The following is a 17,980-nucleotide window of genomic DNA, read 5'->3' on the forward strand; positions in this document are numbered from 1 at the left end:
ACTTGTAGAAAGGCAGCCTGTTCAGTGCCGAGAGCGCAGACTGTGGGTTCAATCCCTGGCTCTGCCACTTCCTTCCTGCCTGACCTTGGGCGCCTCATTCCTCCACAACAGGGAGACAATGGCAGTGCCTTATTTGTAAAATGGGATAATAGCAGGTCTTAGCTCAGGGCTCTCCTGGGGACTGAATGGTTTAAATGAGCAATGAATTGTAAATGGCTTAGAACAGCACCTGCAGTTTGATAAAAATGTGTTCCCTGATGAGGTGCAATGTATTTAGAGGTAGCACAGACTTTTCCTTTTGCCTTGTCGGTGAGGTTCTCCTTCCCTGGAAGGAGGTGATCAGGGATAGATGAGAGATTTTCTGGAGTTCCAGAAAAAACAAACAAAAACAAAAACCAATCCTATGCTCATAGCTTTATGGTTGTCTGTGCAGGCTTCCAGAAACTCCACATGGGGACTATTTCCTTGGAACCTTTGGCAAAACTTTACTGACACTTTAGCCATTTCTCAACCTGGCTTCAAGGTTTGGTCCAAGAGGCATTATGGAGGGAAAGAGCTCCCTCGAAGGCCATGTGAAGGAGCCCTGGGGACTGGGTGTGGGGAAGGGACATTCTTCCTTTCAACACTTTTAAAGCATGAAGGTGTTTGCTCTACCAGAAGCGGGTAACTTCCCATTTTCCTAACCTATTCACAAAGTTCCTCACCACTTTCTATTCTGGGTGTTGACACCATGTTCTTTCTCAGCCTTAACTAATCACCAGGAACTTTGGTTTCTGTCCCCTCAGAACCTCCAGGAACTTCAAAAGCCCCCCACGGCACACACAAATAAAGCCAGAGGTTTAAGATACTCTGAAAACCAATGAAATCCTTAGTTAGAAAGGGAATTTATGAAGTCAATAAATATTTAGTTACAACAAAAAATAAATGTGATTTTGAAGAGCAAGGAACAGAGGCTCAAGGTGGGAGAGGAGAGAAGGGAGTGTAGCTTTGTTTGTAGTTGTTCAGTTTAGTCTGAGGGTTCTGAAAAAAGCAAACACACACCCCTAACATTGTCTCTGGCTGTCACGAGTCACCTGTCCATTGTGAGGGCAGGTTATTAACTTGGGGGGCTGTAGACTGATCTACAATATATTTTTGTTCCTTTCACACAGGGAATTTCAAGCACTTAAGGGCAAAGGGGGATTTTAAGAGAATGGCTTGTACCAAAGGGATTATACGAAAAAAAAATTTTTTTCTGAGTAAACCTCTCTTTATGTGCTCAAGTAAATGAGATCTGTCTTTAGCCTCTTTTCCCTGCCTTTGATTCTTCTGTTTGGGATTTTGATCCCCTTTAAAGCCAGGGGTGGAGACAGCCCCTTCCAGGCTTCCACCCTGGCTCTGCTGCGGATAGTGGTACAAACGCAGGCTTCTCCAGTCTTCAGCGTACGCAGGGAAAATCCCCAAACCCACCACCCCAAGATGTGGCGCAGATTCCGGGCGTTTCCCCATATAACGGCGCCGATTTAGCTGATGATTCAGACGTCGGGTATCACTCGAGTGTTACTCCGTGATGCTAGCATGAGCTCTTCCAGCTGGCGTGGAAGTTTCTCAAGGGTCAGCTGTCGTGGCCTCGGTTTCCTGCAGGTCACAGTTCACGTGCGTCTTCCCTCCCTGCCGGGAAAGCTCCCTGTTCTGGGGGCACATGGTTGGAGTGGAGGTGTCCCGGGCTGTGTGATCCGCAGGCCCAGGCTTCAGGGCCGGCTCTCTAGTTGATTCGCTGAGCCACCACCCGAGGCTACGTTTCCTAAGACGCTCTCCTTACCTGGACCAGCCCGTCTCCAAAAGAAACAAACGGCAGCCAGCGAGGCTGCGAAGCAGTCAGCAGCCTTTCTTCCCCCTCTTGCAGTGTCACAACCATGATTCAACCCAAGACAGGGCGGCAGCTTCCCTAATTAGCCCGGAGACGCTCCAGACCCACATGGTTATAAAAAAAAACCAGCTTTTACTTTTATTCAAACGTACAATTCCCATCCACGGCGCCCTCCCTCTGGCCCCGGCCGTCGGAACGCTGACCCCCAGGTGACCCCCGAGGTCGAGGCTGGAGTCGGGGCCGCATCCCCTCGGAGAGGGCGCGCAGGGGCGCGGGGCCGGGGCACCTCGTCTGGGTCTCCGGCGGACCCCGGCCCGGCTCAGTGGGGGCGGCCAGGCCTGTAGCCCCGACAGCGCCGCCGCACGGACCGGCCCAGGCGGGGTCGCCGCAGTCTGCGGAGGGTTCCCCGCGGGCAGCCAGGCCCGCACCCGGCGCCCTCCCGGCCCGCGGGACCCACCTCCCCCGCCCCTCCCCGCGAGCTCGCGGCCCGACTCGGCCCGGCGGCGGGAGTGGCGCGCCGCGGGGGAGGTGCGCGCCACGGGCGGGCGAGCGAGCTGAGCGGCGTCCGCCCCCGCCGCGCCGAGAGCAGCCGAGCCGAGCCGGCGCGCGCGGGGCGGGGAGCGCGCGCCGAGGCCGGGCGAGCGCCGGCGACGGAGGGTCGTGCCCCTGCCCGCGTCCGAGTCTCCGGGCCCCGACCCGGCGGCGGCGAGGCCGGGCGGCCACCTGCAGCGCCGCGTGCGGGCCGGGCGTCCGCGCTCCCGGGGCGGCCGCAGTCCCGCCGCCCCCACTTCGCCGACCGAGCCTCCGGCGCTTCGCGGAGCCGCCCGCGCTCCCGTGCAGGTAACGGGGCGGGGGGACTGGAGCGGAGCGGCCGCGGGCGCGCGTGGGCCGGGGACCGCGGCGCGGGGACCCGGGCGGGGACGGCGCGGGCCGGGAGCCGGGCTTGGCCGGCCAGCCAGGGGTCGGGGCGCCGAGGGCGGGGCGCGGGCCTCCAGGTGCCCCTCGGACCACGGACAGGGCGCCCTGCCCGAGGCCGCCTCTCGGGGCAGCGCTGGCCCAGGGCCGAGTCCAGCCGGACGCGCTCCCGCAAGTGCCCGAAGTTTCCCTTTGCTCACTTTGCCGGACAACTTTGCGTCGTGAGACGAAGCCTCGCAGTTGATCGTGTTCAGAAAATAGAAAAGAGGGGAGATGGTCTACAGGGTTGAAGTTGTTAGTAGACGGAAGTATTTGTGCCTCCCGTCGCTAATGGCCACGGCAGGAGAAAATAGTGGACAGAGTCATAAACTATTTTCCTTCTGCTCCAGGTAATGGTTGATTTGTTTTACAGGTTTTAGGCTTTGATTACAAGCCGCTAGTACGAGGTTCTGGGTGTGATGTAAGAAATGTTCGAATTTTTAATCAACACATATTTGTTGAACAGAGGCTTCATCTCAGGCGGGGCTTTAATATGAGGTGAACAAGTGATCAAAGCATAAGTAGCTACGCCAATGTAGTAGTTACCAACTAAGCTTTGGCTTTTGAAATGCAAAGTGAAAAGGAATGCCTCCGTTTGGATTGGACTTGCGTAGGTACAGGCGGCAGCTGGCATCGTGTCACTGCTGAAAACTTAATTTTGAGCCAGAAATCCATCCAGTGGGAGACAAGCAGCTGTGTGATCGAGCCCACCCCACACCCTCCCCAACTGATATCTTAAAATATCCCACCCCGTTGTTGAAGACTGCAGGCTTCCTTCATTTACATAACACGTGCATGTGACCGTGGAACAGAATCTGTTTAGACCCCAGGTCTCCCTGGAGCTCACACCTGCGATGATGGAGTATCCTGGTCACTCCTTACAGCCCTTTGAGGTCATAAAATTGTGAGGAGAAACATATCTAGAGGCAGTGCAGGCGCATGAGGGGTCTCTGCCTTTGGGGGCCGGTGGAGAAGGGTTGAGCTGGTCTGGTTTCTTGGCTCTGCCCCAGTGCTGTGCTGAGCCATATTGGAGCCTAAGGCAGAAGGAAAAATCAGTAATACGGATCCTGTCTTTATTTAAAATTGTGATGTTTTGTACAATGTGGATTTTATGTTAATTCTGATGTTTTAAAACAGTTCATTATAACATTTATCTTCTGGAGTTTTTGGTACCGCCTTAAATTTTGTGCCTGGAGCGAGGGCCTCGCTTGCCTCACCCTCGGTCTAGACTTGCCTGTGAGTCAAGTTTCTTAGCCTCTCTGAGCACGTTTCCTCGTTGATAAAATTTTAAAAAGTGGCCCCTCCCTGGGTGTTGTGCGGCTTACGCACAGCATCTGGCCGCTGCGTGGGACCAGGCACGTGGGGCACACGAAAGGGTGGCTGTCCTATTCGTACTGTCACTCAGCTTGGTCATCTTGAGCTGGTCACCGAATCTTGCTGAGTCTCGGTTTGACTCAGCAGAATGGGAGTGCTGATCGCCAGCTCACAGGGTTAAATGAGAGACTGTGGGTGAAGGTGCCTGGGCCTCTGGGGGGTAAGTTTTCCGCGATGGCTCAGGGGGCCTGGATTTGCCTTGGCAAGCTTGCAGTCACCCACTCTTCCTCTGGAGGTTAGCCATGTGCCTTGTGCACAGACACACTTTTTTTTTTTTTTTTGGTTGTGTTGGGTCTTTGCTGCTATGCGCAGGCTTTCTCTAGTTGCAGCAAGCGGGGGCTACTCTGGCACGCGGGCTTCAATAGTTGTGGCCCGTGGGCTCCAGAGCACAGACAGGCTCAGTAGCTGTGGCACATGGGCCCAGTTGCTCCGCGGCATGTGGGATCCTCCCGGGCCAGGGATCGAACCCATGTCCCCTGCATTGGCAGGCAGACTCCCAACTGCTGCACCACCAGGGAAGCCCCCAGACACGCTTTTATAAACGCTGTTTGTGCTGCATGGAGACCCTGCGGAAGCATTTGAATCCGAGTGGAGATGTTTCTTGCCCGGCTTTATCGTGGAGTGGTGAAGGTCACCAGCCACCAGTTGTGATGTGCAAAGTTTTTTATAGGTGAGCTTAATTTCGCTGCCCCGAACAAAGGACTTTGGTTCCCTTTTGATATATCTAGTCCTAGGTCATGATCGTGATTTTCCTGAGCCTAATTCAAGTGATTCTCTCTCAGCCGCTGTCTAGCTTAAAGCAGCTTAGTCCCCCAGAGTCAGTCTCTGTCACCCCAGGTCACCCTCTGGGGCCCCTTCTCACCGCAGGTGGTCTCCAGGAGAAGGTTGCAGTCACATCGGGGCATGGGGGAGGGTGGCCTCTTGCTGTCCTCTGATGGGTTTCCCACGACTGAGCCTCCTTTTTCTGTTTCCACTGCATATTGTCCAGCCGGGTGTCACTGGGGTGAGCCACAGCTGGGGACCCGGCTCCTGCATCTGGTCCTGAGGTCCCCACCCCCTGGGTCTCCACCAGGTCTGTGTGGAACAGCCCAGGCCCCCATACCTGCTGTACTGAGCAGTCCCTGTGTTCCCAGCAGGAGGCAGGACAAACTCCCCCCCTGCCTTCTACGTCCCCCTCAACCTCCCAGGGTTTTTTCTTCCCTCACCGCCTCTTCTCCTCCAGGCACGGTGCAAAGGGGCGGGGGGCTCCCAGGTCCCTCTCTCCCGGTACCAGAAGAACTTTTTTCTACCTGCAGGGCAGGAATCTTTCTTAGGTTGTGTCTCCTGTCTTCTGGACGTTGTGGCTTAGAGTAAAGCTCTTGATGTGTAAAGGGAATTTCAACATCTTTTTCTCTTAACTCCCCCATCCCTGGAGAAACCAGATGTACTCTGGCAAGGTGGGAAGGAAGCGGGGTGGGGATCAAGCTGGGGAAATAGACCGGAAACTCCCTCTCCCCCCGCCCCTCCCCCTCCCCGGCCCATCTTCTGGGTCGGCTGACCTCGGTTATGTGCACTGGGCTTCTTATTACCTGAAGAAGACTGGCAAGGCTGTAGGGCCTGTTGGAATTGGCAGTCTGGGGCTGGGAGGAAATGGGGAAAGAGCAGCTTTGAAGCTTTGGTGGTGGGGGGAGAGAAGAGCTGTCTGCCTACACACTACTGAGCCCAGCCCGGTAGACCAATTTCACATGCATTAGTGTTTTCCAAACGGTCACCCTATTTATGCCGCTGCTGCTTCATCATCAGAATGACCCACTGTATGCTTAGCATTTACTAAAAGCAGCAGGAAAAATACAGAAAAGTCCAAGTCATAATTGATGCTTCAGGGTCCTTGGGAATTGTCTGGAGAATATGATTAGCTCTTATGAAGCCTAAAGCTATACACCCAAGCCCTAGGTTTAGTTCACACTCCATTCGTGGAGGGTGAAGTGGTCAGTGAAGGCTTCTCAGAGGAGGTGGGACTTTAAGTAACATTAAGACTTGGCCACACAGACGTGAGATGAAAGAGAACTTCCCATGGAAAGGAGCTCTTGAATTCCTAGAGATAGAAGGCTGCCCCAGGAGTGGCCTTTCGGGTCCCACCTGTGACTTGACCCTTCCTGGTGTTGTGCTTATCCCTTTTGTTGTCAGGGTACCTGTAAACCCTGGTACATGTAGTGTCATCTGTACATAGTACAACAGGCACGGTCAGCTTTCTAAATGCCTGGTCTTTTCCCCCAGCTGAATGGAAATCAGAGGAATTCTCATCTAATCCTGTTATTCTTAGTTATCTGCACCTGGAAACTCATTTCAAACTTTCAGCTCAGGTAAATGGATCTTTAAGACACATCGGTGATTCTAAGGAATTACCGCGGCATCCTTTGTATTGCTTTAACGTGCTATGACCCATAACCCTGAGCTCAGTGGGTCAAAAACCAGTAGATGCCATGGGGGGTGGGGGCGGATGCTCAGCAAATTTAGCAGCAGATTGACAAGAAATGATCAGACAGGTGTGGCCACACCACTAGGGATGCCCCCTCACCGGTGTTGGCCACTAGCTCCGTGCAGACGCTTGCACTGTTCCTGTGCAGATTCCGGGTAGGAAGGGCTCCCAGTTATTTTTCTTATGGTTAAGCTATCCGTGAAAAGAAATTACAAAAGAGCCTTTTGAAAGGTGAGGAGTAGGAAGTTATTTATTTGCTCAAGTGTCTTCCTAGCCCTGATGTGTGGGACGGGCTTTTGAATGTATGAAGTTTGAGAACTTCCGGAGTACCCACCTTCAGCTCGGGCGTCCAAATACCAATCTGTCCATTGTTTCTGTCCCCAGATTCTCACATCTGTGGGAGACAACAGAAGCGTCAGCCAAGGTGTGCAAGTTTCCCAAGAAACTAGTCTCAGAATGGCTGTCCCGAGTGTGGGACATGAAAATGTCAGAGGTGTTTTGCTTTCTTAAAGCAGGTTGTCCAGCCAAGGCGGGCAGTCAGGGCTTTGGTTTCCGCTCTGCCACTTAGAGTCCCTGAGACCCCATAGCATGGGGGTAGGGACACACGCGCACGCACGTGCACACGCACACACACACACACACACACAAGCATCACTAGAGGTCCTGTATCAGCAGAGAAAATGCTTCATAAATTATTTGTGGCTGTTACTCTTCCATTGTCTTTCTTAGAAGGCAAAAGGGCATTTATTATAGTTCCCAATTAGGACCCCCTAATAAAGTCTCCTAAAGCAATAAAGGGTCCTTCCTCAGCTGAAATCTGATGGCGTTCCAGGAAAATGAGCAAGTCTGCTCTACAGAGCGCTCCTGAGCAGGGCTAGTGGTAGATGTCCTGTGGGAAAGGACCTTGATGCAATTTAAAGCAAAGAGCCAGGGCAGAAAGATGGGGAAGGTAACACAGGTAGGAGAGGGTACTGGCAGGTGGGAGACCCTCAGACCCTGAGTGCTGGGGCATGCAGGGTTCACATGGTCCATCTCCCTCTGCAGCGTCAGCTTTCCCCGCTAACGTGTGCTTACAAGTACTAGCAGCAGGGCCACAGATGGGAGGTGCCCTGGGCCAGTGACACACACACACACACTTGTTCTGCTGGGAGCCGTAGGGACAGTTCTGCCCTGCCACATCTGTGGCCTGCCGGTGAGCCTGATGAACAGCCGTGGATCAGAGGAGCACAGTGGGTGTCGCCAGTGGGTAACCGAATTACGGCCAATATCAGGTTCCTGTTGTATATTTAGTCTCCTGCGTATGAATATATTATGAATATTTAGTACCTTTTCAACATTAGTGTGTCATGAATATTTACTGCCCAGCTGCCTGGGTATATTTAGCACCTCATGACTATCAGGTGTCTGTCCATCCTTCCCCACCTCTCTATGTTGGATGCACACATGCTCTCCTTCCTGAGTTTTTATCTCCACTTAACATATCTTACGAGAGTCACCCATCCCCTTTGCTGTCCTTTCTGTAGACGCTGCTCCGAGCCTGTGCAAGCTGCTCTCAGCTCTTTGCTCTTTTGGTCTGCTTGCAGCTCTGGGGCAGGCACAGCCTCAGCACCTCATGGGTGCAGGGGCAGGTGCGGTGGGCATGAAGGCTCTGACCTGGGTCCCTTGAGTTCTCCTCACGGCTCTGCAGCCCACGTGGGAAAGGCAGGGAGCTGCTCTGAAGCAGCGTCTCCACTGGCACCTGCTATTCTAACCTGGGTTTGATACCTAACTCCTAATCCCGAGGCTCCATCAGCTTGCCTGTTAATTATTCATCCTTTCTCCCTGACCTCCTCCGCAAGGAGTGATAGCAGGAACTTTCTTATGGGCCCGTCTGCGTGGAAGATTCATGACTTAGCAGCTGCAGTGCTAACTCTGCTAACGGAAGTGAGGAGGAGGAGGAGGGTGGCGTTTGCTGGGGGGTCGACGTCTGAACCCGGCGGCCACCCCACTCCACCTGCTGATTCATCCTCCGTGCCCTGGGGTCATTTCCATGGGGATAGACTCGGCCCTGTGTATTTGGCCAGTTGCTTGGTGTCAGCTGCATCGTCCATTGGAAATCAGATCTTTAAATCCTGATGTATTAGCATGTCCAGTGTACTTTCAGGGTGTGAATGGGCTCTTAGTGTACGAACACAAAACATTTTGCAGATGTGCGTCACCTGCTTTCCGAGGCTTAGCTGGTATCATCTTGCTGCTGTGTGGCCTTCGTGAGCAAAGACGGGTCTGTGCGTCAAGGGGTTCTGGTGAGCAAGGCTTATCTGGTACCACGTTCTAGAGTTGAAGTCGCTGGGAGCGTTTCATGGGCATCCCGGGGTCTCTAGGTGGCAGAGGGACCATTGTAGAAAGGACTCGGCCAGGCCAGAAAGCGGGGAGGGCCTGGAAGGTGGTGAACCCAGCGTGGGACGGGCCGTCCAACCGTCTGGGGCCCCGACCACACTTGTGATTTGGCTCCGTCCTGGCAGGCTGCCCTTTGGCTGCCCCCCTCGGGTGGCCCGAGGCCAGGTGCTGCATAACAGACAGACTCTCCCATCCAGCAAGCCAGGGGGCAGAACACGAGCAGGCATCTCAGTGTTGGGGGCGTATCCTTCCAAACTTTGTCCTTGCTGTTCCGAATACGCATACATACATGTATGCACAAAAGTATATATTAATACAAAGAGGTAATGTCTACATTGTTTTCTGGGCTGCCTTTTCAAAATGAGTAGCATGTGTTGAACCTCTTTTCCACATTGTCGGATACTCTTCCTTAGCACCAGCTGTTATGGCTGCGAGGGATTCCATGGTCAGGGTGGCCCCGGCTTACTCACCAAGCCCTCTGTTGGATGGACGTTTCCGTTTAGCAGCACGACAATGAAGATCGTTGTCAGTGCTCTTTTGTACGTTTGTCTGGTTGCTTCCTTTGAAGTCCTATCTCATAAGTAGATTTCCTGTCTATATACAAGCCTCCTCCCTTGAGGTGTCCTGCCCAGAGTCTTTTTTTTTTTTTTTTCACACTGAAGTTTTTTTTCCCCGTGAGATTTCATGGATCTTGGTCGACGGCATCTTCAGCATCTGTGCTATTCAGGATTTGCTCTGCTTAGTTTAAGGAGAAGAGGATTTAATGCAGGAAATTCAGGGATAACAGAATCATTGAAAGCTCAGCCCTGGGCCAGACCCACAGGGGTGACCCCCAGAGGAGAGCTGTCCCTCCAGGAGCTGCCTCCCACACCAGACCCACCGCGTGGAGGGTCCCACCTGCCACTCGGCGTTCATCGCGGAGCTGTGGCCAGTGGACCACCTGGGACCCTCATCACCACCCATGGGAAAATCTGATGCCTCCGTGGTGGTGCCTGTTAGCAAAGAGGCACAGGAAACTGCACCTCGTGGGGAGCGTGGCCTGGATGGAGGCCGGGAAGTGTGGTCTTGGTTTTCTAGCTTCCAGCAGGCAGTGAGCAAGCCAGGTGGGGTGAACTGTATCTCAGCCCTTCTCTCTTTTTTCTTAAAAAAATATTTTGTACTTTTTGTGTTCTATTTGATGCAGACAGGGGTGAAATTCACAGAATTTATCCATGGGTTCTGTGGGCCTGGTCCCTGCCTTGCAGAATCAATCATTTGTCCTCTCCAGAGGAGGTCAAGGTCGTTTCCCTGATAAGGTTTTCATTTCAGTCCCCTTCTCTTCAGACCCCTTTTGACATGACCCCAGCCCCCTTCCTGCTCACTCTTAGAAACCAGATTGGCAGCCTCTCCAGCCTGAGCTTCAAACAGGTAAAAAAGGAAACACTATATATCTGTCTCTATATATCAGTATCTATCTCAAGGTGAAGCCACATACGAATAGCGCTTGCAGACTTGCCTTCTATGCAGACCACGTATTTGAAAATCAGGCCCCCTGAGGCCTGTCTGTGGGCAGCTGTGGGCTGGGAGGGGAGTGTCTGGCTCTTTTCTCTCCTGGGGACCCTGGGTTCTGTTACCCCTTCACACTGAGCAGCCCTGAGCTGTCAGGCGTGGGTAGGAAGCAGGAGTTAGCTTACTGCAAAGTTAATAGCCAATTTTTTTTCACGACCCATAATTGATCAGCAGGCAGTTTATGAACCGTATTTCTCCCTGCCTCTTCCAACGGCCTTTGTGTGTGATTAGTGTGAATTCAGGTGTTTATATAGCTCCAAGCTCCCCCTCTGCGTGGTTTCTGTATTTTCAGTTGTTCCAGGAAAGCATTGCCGAGGAAGGATTCCAGAAAAGACTGTGTCCTTAGCAACCCAGAGCCGTGGTGGTGGTGGGGTGTTTGGGTGACAGCAGGGGGCAGCCCCAGCCTGGGGGTGCACGCTCTCCTGGCCCTCAACAGGTCCTCTGGCCCTCGTGGTGTGTGCTCCCCCTTTAGAGATGGACTGTTTAAAACAAGCCGGTGCTCCCCAGCTCGAAGCTCTGAGGTGGGTGGTAGGGGTGAGAAGGGAGCTCGGCCCCTCCAACTCCAGGTGGGCCGACACAGCCCTTGGGACTAGTCCTTGGAGGGTCCAGCAGGTCATGCTTTCAGCGAGGCCCATCAAAGGAACCCATGTCTTTTAAAAAAGAGAAAGTAATCGTGATTTGCTATATCCCAAATGATGTGCCTTAGGTTTCCACAGCACCTTCTGTCTTTGGTTTATATGTAACAGACATTTGCCTTTCTTTAATTTTAGGGGGTTGTCCATTGATTGTATATGATGAAGTAAACTGAAATAATTATTTTACCAGCAACAGGTGTTTCTTTCCATTTTTCTAAGCACGTACAATGAGATTCTGAATTTTGTGCATGTGGCATAGATACATTGGATAATCCAGGCTGCCTATTGCATAACCTCCCCCTCCCCGAATCTTGTGCTTTCAAATAGTTACTAAGCTGTGAGTATGTGTGCGATTAGATGAGTCTCTTTCCAGATTAGATGAGTCTCTTTCCAGTGCAGAGAGCAGGTGATGTCGAGGCCACGCATCATTTTGGGTCTTTCATCTTCAGCATCTCATTTAGTCCTTACGATCACCCTGTGCATTTTACAGATAAGGAGACTGAGGCCCAGAGAAGCCAAGTAACTTGGCCAGGGCCCCTCAGCTAGTGAGCAACAGAGCTGTGGACCCACGTCCACCCCCTCTTCTCTCAGGAGATGATTTCCCCTTGAAAATAGACTGTTTGTTCCTTAGATAACATGCCAGGTGCTGCCAGGATTGCTTTACCCCCACACCAATTTTTATTCCCATTTTCTGGAGGAGCAAACTGAGGCACAGAGCGGTTATGAGACTTACCTAGACAGCCAGTCCGCGGTGGAGCAGGGAATTGAACGCAGTGTCCTTTCCTTGTCGCCTGTTTTTAACCTGTCTTGAACTGTTAATGTGGAAATGGCCTGGAAATGTCCTTATAACTGGCCCAGGGTTTCTCTTAGTGGGAGTGAACTTGGCAAGTTACTCCCTAGGGTGTGCACGAGGCCTGGGGTACAGGAGGGGCTCCTTGTTCCAGGCCACTTTCCCCCAGAGCTGCTTCCCTGACACGCACCCCGGGCGGGAGTCTCTGGGGACCCTCCTCCTTCCCTCCTGCATCCGCCGCCTGCAGCAGTTTCTGCAGGAAAGCAGACGAGGGGAGGTGGCAGGTGGGGAGACAGCCGAGGGCATGGGCTGGGGGCCGGGCTGACCCAGTGGGCCTCGGGCTCACTTTCCTCCAGGGTTGTTGGGAGAAGCAAAGGCAGTCGTTTGTGTGGAAGCGGCAGGTATGCTGTAGCCAGTGGACCAGAGTGAGTTAAAAAGGACGTGTTATTATAATTAAGCCTTACTTACCTCTCTCTCTTTTTTAATGTTAGAACATTCCTAGTTAAAATTGAACAAGGCCTCGTGACTGGGAGCTCTGGGTGCAGAGCCTGACTCTCACATTCTCCAGCCACGTGGCCTCTCAGCGCCTCTGTTCCCCGTGTGGAAAATGGGACGGGACGAGCCCCTACCTCTGAGGGTCGTTGTGTGGACCAACTGGGGTACTGTTGCCTGTAACGTGCCATCTGAGAGAATAAAAAGTGTAGTGTCGAGTGAGGGGGACGGGTTGGAGCCCCAGTGGGCTGAACATGGGCTGTGTTCCAGGCACTGTTGGGTGCTTAAGGAATACATGATCCCACTGGTTCTGGCAGCCACCTTAAAGAGTACGAACGATTGTCCCTGTTTGGAGGTGAGGAAACGAAAGCTCAGGAGGTGAAAGTGGCATGTGTGCCTGTCCCCGTCCAGGGACACCTAGGTGGGCAGAGAGGGAGGCGGTCACCTGAAGCCCCTGGGGGTGGGGGAAGGGGTCCAGAGTGACCGGTGCTGGGATCCTGCCTTGTCACCGGGTCAGTGGTTGGCTGGCGCACCAGGGTGGCTGCATCCTGAGTCTCTTGGGCTCCACGGGGCAATCCCAAGTGAACTGTTTGCCATGTGCCGGCAGGATTAGCCGAGGGAGCAGATACTTCCCAAACATCCTCTGTTCTTGTTTCTCCCCAATTCCCAAATAAACACTTCTGCTGTAATATCAACATGACATTACATCAGTTCTTTGCTCTTCTCATGGATGTGTAGTCTTTTGTGCAAAGTTGCAGTTTAAGCTCCTCACTGTCAATCAAAGTGGAATTCCCATCTGAATTCAAGACACAACGTCCAGGATGGTCTGCCACGGTGTTTGGTTTCTTAAAGGCTGTCAGTTCTCCCCTAAAGCCAGAGTTCCTGGTCTTTCTGAGTAGGAGTGTCCCTTTGTAACACTGGACAGTTAGGGAAACCTTCCACATGACAACAATTGTATTTTTAATATATCAGTATATAAACAAAAAAACAGTATGAATTTTGAGGCTCATCTAGATGACATATTTTATTAATCACATCTACACTTATTTAAAAATAATAACCTACACAGGGAGATCAGCTCGGTGCTTTGTGACCACCTCGAGGGGTGGGATAGGGAGGGTGGGAGGGAGACGCAAGAGGGAGGAGATGTGGGGATATATGTATATGTACAGCTGATTCACTTTGTTATAAAGCAGAAACTAACACGCAATTGTAAAGCAATTATACTCTAATAAAGATGTTTAAAAAAAAGTAAAATAAAATAAAAATAATAACCTGTATATGTATGTGACATAATATTGATACCATTTCTATATAATGCTTGTTTATCAGGGATTCACAGGTAAAGAACCAAGGATCTGTGTTTGGAGATTTCATATTTGTAGCCTTTCAAAAAAGTGGATATGCCCTTTTGCAGTTTGCTTTTTCCTCCTGGGTACTTTGCTTGCAATTTCAGTAGGTTCCACCAGGGGGTGCTTCTGCAGTGGCTGAAGCTTCACTCCAGTTATGAGACAAAGTGTAGTTTTCTACTCCCAAATGTTTTCTTTTTAGGACAAACATACCTTAATTAAAAGAAAACATATGAATTAAGAAAAAATGGTCTAAAAGAGGTAACCAAACATGAAGACAAATTTAAGAGATATAATAGGCTGAATAATACCAAAATTCCAAGTATTAATTACTGCTTAGTTTTCTCTATTTCAGGATTTCAGAATTAATTAATTAACTAATTTATTTATTTCTTGGTCATGCCACGTGGCTTATGGGAGGGGTCCCCAACCCCCAGTACTGGTCCGAGGCCTGTTGGGAACCGGGCCACACAGCAGGAGGTGAGTGGCGGGCGAGCGAGCGAAACTTCATCTGCCGCTCCCCATCGCTCCCCATCTCTTGCATTACCACCTGAACCATCCTCCCCCACCCCCAGTCCGTGGAAAAATTGTTTTCCACGAAACCAGTCCCTGGTGCCAAAAAGGTTGGAGACCGCTGGCTTATGGCATCTTAGTTCCCTGACAAGGGATCGAACCCGGACCCTGGCAGTGAAAGCACCAAGTCCTAACCACTGGACTGCCAGGAATTCCCAGGATTTATTTTTAAAAAGCAATCCCCAAGCATCAGCCACTGCACTAACTTCCAAACGGTCTGAAGTGTCACAGCCCAGTAGAGCTTTAGCGTTAGAAATACACAGGATGTCTTAACCACTTAGGGATCATGAGGACCTGGACCCTACTTTTATACCTGGACCCCAACAGAAGGATCCAGGACTCTATCAGGCACATTGTTCCCTCAGCAGCCTGGTCTCACAGGCCACCGTGGCCTCTTATTCACCTGCGAGAGAGAGCTGCATGTCGAGCTAATTTGAATATGAAATACTGAGCCAAGAAAATCAGGCAAAAGTCCTCAAACAAACCTATCGTTTCATCCAGTAGTCCCACTGGTAAAAGTTCACTGCTGTTCGTTCTATTCAGTGTTCCTTCAGTACACATTATCAAGGTCCATGGAGCCCACAGTCTAAACAGCATTGAAATATCAGCATAAGTGCAATGAATGTGACGGGTGAGGGCAGCAGATCCTCCGGGGTGGGGTGCCTGGGGCCTGGGTCCTAGAGGCACTGGCTGAGCTTGCGCCAGTTTCCGTGGGGAGCGTCCAGGGAACCCTGTGGGGCTCACGGTGGGGCAGGGCCCACCGGCCCAGTGGACACGGGACGCACAGTGCTGAGCGTCCGTAAGAGCTTTAGGGGCCCAAAGAAATGTCTTAATTTCTTTTAAAATCAGAAGGAAAACATGAACTTCAGGTTAAAGAGAATGTTTTAGTATACAATAATATATTCACCTTTATACCAATGCAATTGTAAGATATATAATACTTAAAAAATCTTTTATAAATAGAGGAAGGGGCCCATGAAGGCAGAAGTGCTTAGAGCCCCAGACTGTCACAACACAGCCTGGTTGGGAGTGTGACAGAGGGCCCTGCCCACCCGGGGAGGTGCCTGAGCAGAGTCACAGAGGCGGGGATGGCCCAGGCAGGAAGGGACCGCTCGGTGGCTTGGCTTACCCATGCCCGGGTGCAGAATGGGGCTGGCGGAGAAGCAGGAACCCTGAAAAGAACCAGGCCCCCCAAACTTGGCCGGAGGCCAGTCGGTGAAGGCAAACAGCCCTTGTTTCTCAGGCTCAGGACCAAGTGCTTGGGTGCCCGAGGCATCACGGGGAGATAGATGCTTGGCACTCTTAGGCCCTTCAGAGTCTTAGCTAAACCAGAAAAGGTTGGATTTCTCAATTATGGGGTGTTTGGTTTGTTTGGTCCTGGTCCCAGGCTGGTCGCTTGGGGATGAGACTACACCTTTGAATGTGGTTTCTCCTCTGTAAGTTGGGGCAGTAACGCAATTAGATAGTACATGTCAAGTGCCTTCCTAGCCCAGCGCCTGGCCTCCAGGCATTGTCAAGCATTATTTTCTTCTCCTTTTTTGGTCCACCTTGCCATTCAAGGGAGGCCAAGGAGGTGGAGGGTGATTGCCTGGGCTGTACTTTGGCCTGATATCAGCCTGCTTGAGGCTGCCGTGGCCTCACCTACCCTGCTGACTCAGGAGGTCTGGGTGGGAGCGTACTTTGTGTTTAACAAGCTTTGCAGGTGAATCTGCTGTGTGGCCAGGGTTGAGAGCCTTGGCCTTCACCTGAGCATGTCTGGGCCACGGCTGGGCAGAGCTGATTTCCAAGACCCGGGCTCCCACCTTCCTGCAGGAGGGAGGAGCCCAAACAGTTGTTGGGAAAGATTCCAGGTGTGCAGGGCTGGGCTGGCCTGCTCCCCATCTGCTCTGAAGAGGCACAAACGCTCCTTTGTCCTCAGCCCCTCGGGCCTCCCGGTCTTCCTGGAATCATTCTTCCTTTTGGCTTCTCCATACCCAGGGTGCACATTTCCAGCTTCCTTCACCCAGTTTATCAGCACACACTTGCTGCAGCCGAGTGTACGGCACTGGGATTGGGGCAGGACAGCTGACTGTGGGCCGGGCCTTCCCAGCATCACCTGACAGGGCACAGACGTGTGAATAGCTTATCAGAAAGTAGACTGGAGTAAGGGCTCCTCCACAAGGTGCAAACCCAGTGGGGATTTTTAAAAAATTCCTAACATTTTATTTTACTTATTTTTGCTATTTTACTTTATTTTTTATTGAGCTATAATTGACGTTAGTTTCAAGTGTACAACATAATGATTCAATATTTGTATATATTACAAAATGATCACAATAACTCTGGTTAACATCCGCTACCATACATATTTACACAATTTTTTGTAATGAGAACTTTTAAGATCTACTCTCTTAGCACCTTTCAAATACGCACTACAGTGTTCTTTTGGGGGGGCAGTTGATGAAGTCAGACTATGGAGATAGCAGTGGATGGATCTAGAGGAGTGAAGGTCGTTTCTACAGGGAGCGACACCTCCAGTTGGGAGAAGGGTCTGGTGTGTGTGGGACAGGCTGTATCTGATGGGACAGGGCATGGGCTGTGTAGAGGGCTGTCGAGGGCGGGCGGAGGGGTTTAAAAGAGGAGGCTGCGGCGAAACCGAGGAGGAAAGCGCGGGCGCCCCTTAGTGGTCACAGCCCTGGGGGCCTGCAGGGGTGACCACTCAGTGATGGCTTTGGAACCAGCTGTGCTTGGCTGGGGGACATTGCAGAGACAGTGCCTACATGCGGAAGTGTGCACAATTCGCCTGTCTGCCCCTAAGATAGTCAGGAAATGTGATGGGGAAGCTGTTCCACTAATGACAGAATCAAAGGTGGAATTCCTGGCAAGGGTGCTAATGGGAAATGTGTAGAACCTGCATGAAGAGCATAAGAAAGTTGACCTGGAAACTCAAGAGAGCAGTTCTGTAAATGAAGGTGTTTAGCACGTTCCCGCAAGGGAGGGATCACTATTTTCTGTATTTACGTTGGTCCCAAATTAATTTCTGGATTTAATGCAACTCCCAGCTAGAATCTTGGTGGATAACCTATCAGATATTAAAACATATTATAAATTTATAATACTTGAAACATTTTGATTTTGAGCTGGTAATTGAAAGCATATCCATGGAACAGACTAGAAAGTCTGGAAAATAAGAGTTAATAGGTTTAGTTAATATTTAACCACTAGGAAAACCATCAGGTTTCTCACTCGCGTCAAACCCCAAAATGTATTCCATGTGGATTACAATTTTAAATGTAAAAATGAAGTCATTAAATTTACTTCAGTTGAGAACTTAAGAAATTATGGGATGAGAAACATCTTTCTACATGTGATACCAGAGGCAGAAGCCACAAGGCCAAAATTGTTTTGTTTCACCAGGGGGAATCAAAACTTTAGTGTGCTAAAAGGAAAAAACCCCAAAACAAAATAAAATGTCAGTTGATAAACTGAGAAAAAAAACTCCTGCAACACGTATAGAAAAATACTCTTACAAAAACAACTCTGATAATTGATATGAAGAACTCTTTTTGTGAATGAACTTGCCAATAGGAAAGTGGCTGAACG

General features: G+C 51.2%; 1 protein-coding gene across 1 annotated transcript in view; it reads left to right on the top strand.

Moving 5' to 3' along the window:
- The first annotated feature begins 2,445 nt into the window (after window positions 1–2,445).
- Window positions 2,446–17,980, top strand: part of CRACDL (CRACD like) — a 125,590-nt gene continuing 110,055 nt past the window's right edge. The window contains exon 1 of the mRNA XM_036873894.1: window positions 2,446–2,689. The gene's annotated coding sequence lies outside the window, so the exon portion shown is untranslated. The remainder of the gene's footprint in view (window positions 2,690–17,980) is intronic.

This window comes from Balaenoptera musculus, chromosome 13 (genome assembly GCF_009873245.2).
Source record: "Balaenoptera musculus isolate JJ_BM4_2016_0621 chromosome 13, mBalMus1.pri.v3, whole genome shotgun sequence".
NCBI lineage: Eukaryota > Metazoa > Chordata > Mammalia > Artiodactyla > Balaenopteridae > Balaenoptera > Balaenoptera musculus.